Consider the following 6604-nt stretch of genomic DNA (forward strand, 5'->3'; position numbering starts at 1 on the left):
CTCATCTACAGCTTGTTGTGTGCCTTCTCATGGCAACCCTATAATGAGGTTTTCCTGGCAAGATTTGTTCGGAGGGGGTTTGGGCATGCCTTTGGCTTCTTCTGAATTTGATAATGTGTGACGTGCTTAATGTCACCCAGTGGTTTTCCATGGCTGAGCGGGGATTCAAACCCTAGGCCCGGAACAGATGGATCAAATGAGGCAGCTTTTGGGCGCTTTGAAGGCATGGCGTTCAAACGACACATGCTTCCAAAGTGGCCCAAAGCCACACTGAACCTGCGCTCCAGTCCTTTGGACCAGAGCAAGAAGCCAGGATAATCAGACTCTTGGCAGCACAGGTAGGGTCCTACTTTGGGAGTGAGTTGTGCAGCCAGTGCAGTCCTGACCCGCTTGCAGCCAGAGGGAACTCGGGTCATTCTTTCATGCCCATGTGCTCTGGCCCCTAGTCTTCAGAGTCATAGTCCAAAGCTCAAAATACTACACCATGGTGCCTCTTGTCTACAGGAACTAGACTTAAGTGCAAGCCCAAAGAATTCTACCAGTCTACCTGTGCAAAGCTTCCTCATCTCATGCCAGAGGAAAAAGCTGTGAAACCATACCCACAGTTCAAATATCTACGGTAAATAAGCTGTTAGTTCTCACCACTACCACCAGCAAGAAATCTGAGCAAAGGAATAAAGCCTAATTCAAAGAATAAATAACTGCTACATCTTAAGCTATCATAAATGTAAAATATTCATTCAAAAATTCATCCAAAATTAATTTAAAGCAGCATTCCATGTATATTGCAAACACGGGTGCTTCCTTTTTGAGCTAACTCCAATCTATTCCCCAGCATACAAAGCCAAGGAAACTATCAGGGTTCTTTGAAAGGAATTTGCCATTACTAAGTTCATTTTCTGAGCCTCAAAATCAATCCAAAACACAAAAATGAGGCAGATATATGACACCTGTTACACTTCATAGAGGGATGAATTATCTAGCAATCTGACACCTATTAGCTCAGGCCTCAGCCCAAAAACCGGTGTGTATGATAGAGATGTGAAATTCTTGGGCAGAAGGCAGTCAACTTCCCCCAGTCTCTTATCCCCAGGAAAAATGGGAACTAAGTTGGGAGAAAAAGAACTTTATTGTTTTCTTCTTTCTTTTCTGGGGATGGAAAATGGGGATGTTTTTCTAGGAGTGTTGAAGTAGGCTTTTAATAGGTAAGCAGTTAAGCTGCTCACTGGAGTGCGTTTATTTATTTTAAAAAACTTTTGTGTTTTAAAATGATTTTGTATAGATTTTTTTTAAAAATGTGTTTTAGGTGGGGTTTTTTTTAAAGACTCTCTTTGGGAGAATTCCGGCATACAAATAAAAAATGTCTAAAAGTCCCACCCAGTTCATTATGATTCATTCCCTTAACTGTGTGCATAGAACTGCAACCTGTATGTGATAATATACTGTTGCAAAGTTCCATCAGATAGGCAGAATCATTGCTGCTCCTTAAGTACTGGAATGATTACTACCCCAAGCATACATTATCTCTCATATATATATTAAGTGTCTGTTTCATGGCGACACTGAGGTCTCTGCACAGGTCTAAGATAATACAGCCTTCTTTTAATTAATCACGGCGCCTATGTTTTTACTTGTCAATTTGCTTTTGCTTTTTCCAGAAATGCAGACAGAAATGCCTGTTTTTCCAGGATGCAGAGGGCTTCAGGGGACATTTGTACATACTGCTTTCAGTAAAACAAAAACATTTATATTTATATATTTATGAAATAGTTGGAGCTATTGAGTCATTGAGCTAATGGGCTAAACCCAACATGAACAACAAGTGCTATTCATTTCAGCAAATCTACCTTATTTAGTCCTAACACTGGATTAGCTCAACCCATCTGATGTTCCTCCTGTACTAAAGTACCATGAAGTCTGATAAGGGAAGTACAGTTGCCCCTCCCAACTTGCGGGGGATCCGTTCCAGACACCACCCCCACAAAAATGGCAACTCGAACATATGCGAATCCCATAGAAAATAGTGGTGCACCCAGGCGTGGTGTGTGTGCGGGGTTGCGCACATGCCCGTTTTAAAGATAACAGCTTGTTCCTCCCATGAAGAGCGAGACCAAAGACTCCCAGTCCACACATATGGAGGGACAACTGTATTTCATTTCCCTCCCCCCCCCAAAAAAAAACCTCCAAAGTTTTTCCTGTCCATTTCTAGGATTATTCTTAGTGGCAAATGACAAGGCAATAAATTCTTTTCCCCAATTCTTCATATTATAACTCCATGATAACTGTCATCCTTCGGCCTGCAAGGGAGTGAATAGGCTGGCCCAGCTGCACCAGGGCTAGCCTGAAGAAGAAGAGCCCTCCCTCCAGTCCATCTGCCTCGGTCCAGGCCTCAGAGGGAGAGAAGAACCAATGGACTTCATCCCCTTCCCCACCACCATTCCCTTCTCTTTTTGTGTCGTGTCTTTTAGATTGTAAGCCTGAGGGCAGGGAACCGTCTTATTAAAAATAATAATTGTAAGCCGCTCTGATAGCCTTTAGGGCTGGGTATAAATACCATAAATAAATAAATAAATAATATTAGCTAGTTGCTCTGTAAACACACAGCAAGAATTGCAAATCAATAAACCTTGTCACCACTTCCCTAGACAGTCTAGCAACATAGCACAGAATGATTTTTAGATTCTTTTACAATAAAAAGTTTATGGTGACAGTCCCATTATAGATAATATTGGCCTCATACAGACAGGCCAAAATAAAGCTGCTTCGAGTCACTTTGGAGGTATGCTGTTTAAATGATGCATGGGTCCTAAGAGTCCGTAAGTCGCACCAAAGCCACACTCCATTCCTAAGCACTGGAGCGCAGCTTTGGCGCAGCTTCCGGACTCATAGGATCCATGCATCATTTAAACAGCATACCTCCAAAGAGACCCCAAGCAGCTTTATTTTGGTCTGTCTGTATCAGGCCATTGACTCCAGGCATCAGTTTCATCTTCCCTGCTGTTTCAGAGGGGAGAGGGGTCCACATGATGGGTTACAGTAGGGGGTGAAAATCTAACACAAATACTGTACATATACCCTTTCCATAGTCAGATGCATACTCCATGTGTCTGAGAAAGTAAACTCAAGTTTTCAAAAGCTCATGCTATCAGCATCTTTCTTTCAGTGAGCCTCAAAGATGCTACAACACGACCCCTTTGCACACTGATTTTCCAGACTAACAGGGCTGTGCCTTTGAATTCCCCGTTCATACTGTGCAACGTCAGTCCTGTTAGCTGCTGTTAAAAAGATATGCATCTAACAATGAACTATGGAATTAACACTATATAATTAACTGTGAGGGGAAGAGCTATCGTGGCATAGTCGTTTGAGCATTGGACTATGTCTCTGGGGAACGGGGTTCAAATCTCAGCACAGGTATGAAAACTCACTGGATGACTTTGAGCAAGTCACACTCTCTCAACCTCAGAGGATGGCAATGGCAACTCTCCTTTGAACAAACCTTGCAAAAAAAAAATTGATAGGTTTAGAAACAACTTGAAGGTGCACCAACACACCACAACAACAGGACACATGTCTTTTGACTCCAACTCATCCTACGTTGTGAAGTCGAAGGCTTTTCATGGCCGGCGTCCATAGTATTTTGTGGGTTTTTCGGGTTATGTGGCCATTTTCTAGAGGAGTTTATTCCTGACGTTTCGCCAGCATCTGTGGCTGGCATCTTCAGAAAATTTCTCTGAAGATGCCAGCCACAGATGCTGGCGAAACATCAGGAATAAACTCCTCTAGAACATGGCCACATAACCCGAAAAACCCACAAAAAAACCATCATCCTATTTCAGTTGCAAGCATAAGACGAACTGCTGCAGAATACACCAGTACAGCATACAACAGGTACAGCCTCCCAGTTGAAGGGAGCTGGGAGAAAGCAGCTCAAACAGCAAGCATGCCAGGTACGAGGACAGCAAGTGTTCCCCTGTATCCATCCTCCAGAACGCAGCCAGGGACCAACGAGTCCTAGTCAGCCTGGCCAACGGTGAAGGGAGCAATCACTCATGAAAATTGGAAGGGCCACAGGCTTCCTATCTGATCTAGAAAGCATGGTGACAGTATGGTTTCCTGATACACATTTCACCCCAGGGACATAGCCAAGGGGGGGGGGATCCTTGGGGTCCAGACCCCCCCCCCTTTCTATTAGAAAAATGAATGGTGCATGCTGCTGTACCGCTGCACCCAAGCCCCATTATAATGGTGGCACTTAGTCTGGACCCCCCCCCCTTCCTAAAATCCTGGCTACGTCCCTGCACACCCCTTACTTCATCTACACCCTGAAATCACTGCAATATCTAGCCCTTATCCGACTTTTAGCCCTTAACAGCCAGCCCCATGACATCTCCGAGCAGCACAGCACACTGATCATTTTTCCTCTGCTGTTTGTTCCCAGAAGCTAATATTCAGAGTAACATCTTGGTAGAATCAGAGTCGGAAGAGACCCCAAGGGCCATCCAGTCCAACCCCATTCTGCCATGCAGGAACTCCCAATCAAAGCATCCCTGACAGATGGCCATCCACCCTCTGCTTAAAGACCTCCAAGGAAGGAGACTCCACTACACTCCGATGGAGTCTGCTCCACTGTCGGACAGCCCTTACTGTCAGGAGGTTCCTCCTAATGCTGACGCGGAGTCGCTTTTCCGACCGCTTGCGTTTCCTGGTAGAGCAAGATGATCATATTGAGGCTGCCGTACTTTGGCCACGTCATGAGAAGGCGTGACTCCCTGGAAAAGACAACGATGCCAGGAAAGGGAAAGAGAGGCATAAAGAGAGGAAGGCCGCATACTAGACGGCTGGACTCAATTCAGGAGGTCACGATTATGAATTTGCAGGGCCTGGGTCTCTGGGGTGCCTCACCCACAGGGTTGCCATGAGTTGGGATCAACGAACAACAACAACAGCAACAGTATCCAAACTGGAGCCCCTATTGCCAAGGCAAGAGCGATGCACATATATGCGCACAGACACACGCATGTCAAAGGCTAATGTTTCGAGACGCGCTGGCAATCTATGAGGCGGCGTGTCTGGTGGAAATACTTGTTTTCCACAAACCATGAGCAACACCTGCACCAAGGTGTCTCCTCAAAGTACCAGTCTGTTTGGAAGATCCTGCTAAGAGCCCCAGAGAAGCTGGGGAACAGGACGCACTAGTCGCAGGGCAGCGATGGAGCATCTCTGCGGTCCATTGAGGCTCCAGTCAGGTGACCTGATGTCCTCCCTCCCAAGGAGGGAAGGCTCAGGCGCGGGGAATGGAGGACGCCCAAGGAAAAATGTAGGACACAAAGGACATGCCCAAATTTAATTAGATCCATTAGTCATATAAATAAATGTGAATTTGCAATAAATGCAAATTAATGCTTCTTAGGCAGGAACAAGACTGAGAGGACCTTCTGCAAAGTCTGTAACTGTATTTATTTAGGTGGTGAATGAATAAATGCACCCATTACTACGCTTCTTAGTCCTGCTCAAGACTGAGGGGCTCCTCTTTGGGGGCAGAAATGGAGGACGCGTCCTGGAAAAGGAGGACGCGTCCTTTAAATGGAGGACGCGTCCTTGAAAAAGAGGACGCGTCCTGGAAAAGGAGGACGCGTCCTGGAAAAGGAGGACGCGTCCTTTAAATGGAGGACGCGTCCTTTAAATGGAGGACGCGTCCTGGAAAAGGAGGACGCGTCCTTTAAATGGAAGATGCGTCCTGGAAAAGGAGGACGCGTCCTTTAAATGCAGGATGCGTCCTGGAATAGGAGGGCGCGTCCTTGAAAAGGAGGACGTGTCCTGGAAAAGGAGGACGTGTGCTGGAAAAGGAGGACGCGCCTGGCCCTGGTCCCTTCTCCATCCTCCCTATCCACCCCAGAGCCTTCCCCGTTCCCTCTTCCTCCTCCTCCTCCTCACCGGCGTCCCGGCGCTACGTCTCCCCGGAGGAACCTCGGGGCGGAGGTCTGCGTTGCCTGCGTCTCCTCCGACGCTGCTGCTGCTGCTTCTGCCGCGCCCCCTCCTCCTTCCCCATCACCCTCCTCCTCAGCGGCGGCAGCAGCACCAAGAGCAGCGGACGTCGACTGGAGAGCGAGCCCAGGCCAGACACGCAGCCAACTGCCCAGCGCGTCATCAACAGCCCCTGACGTCAGCGGAAGGGGCGGGGCCCCAACTGGCACCGCTTCCGTGAAAAGGGAGCCCGAGAATACAAGGTTCGGCGTGAGGGAGGTGCCAATCAAGCCCCGCCCACTTTTCCCCTACCCTCAAGCAGCTCGCGCCAGGAGGGCGTGGCTGAGGAAAACGGAGGCGACACCAAGCCCCGCCCACTTCCCCTCCCGCTTTCTACAGGAGGGCGTGGCTAAGGAAAACGGAGGCGCCCCAAGCCCCGCCCACTTTCCCCTCCAGCAGCTCGCGCCAGGAGGGCGTGGCTCAGGAAAACGGAGGCGCCCCAAGCCCCGCCCACTTTCTCCTCCCGATCGCTCCAGGAGGGCGTGGCTCAGGAAAACGGAGGCGCCCCAAGCCCCACCCCCTTTTCCCTCCAGCAGCTCGCGCCAGGAGGGCGTGGCTAAGGGCAACGGTCTCAACA

At 48.2% G+C, this 6604-nt stretch overlaps 1 protein-coding gene across 2 annotated transcripts in view; it reads right to left on the reverse strand.

Annotated features, from left to right (window-relative positions):
* The window catches only part of LOC149318937 (sphingomyelin synthase-related protein 1), a 29448-nt gene extending 23314 nt beyond the window's left edge, over nt 1-6134 (reverse strand). Inside the window, exon 1 of one of the 2 annotated variants that reach the window (XM_089510733.1) lies at nt 5938-6134. The gene's annotated coding sequence lies outside the window, so the exon portion shown is untranslated. The remainder of the gene's footprint in view (nt 1-5937) is intronic. The other variant, XM_089510735.1, reaches the window with a different exon arrangement.
* Nucleotides 6135-6604: the final 470 nt, after the last annotated feature.

This window comes from Sceloporus occidentalis, unplaced genomic scaffold (genome assembly GCF_023333645.1).
Source record: "Sceloporus occidentalis isolate IW3139 unplaced genomic scaffold, rSceOcc1.0.p SCAF_2, whole genome shotgun sequence".
In the NCBI taxonomy this organism is placed as follows: domain Eukaryota; kingdom Metazoa; phylum Chordata; class Lepidosauria; order Squamata; family Phrynosomatidae; genus Sceloporus; species Sceloporus occidentalis.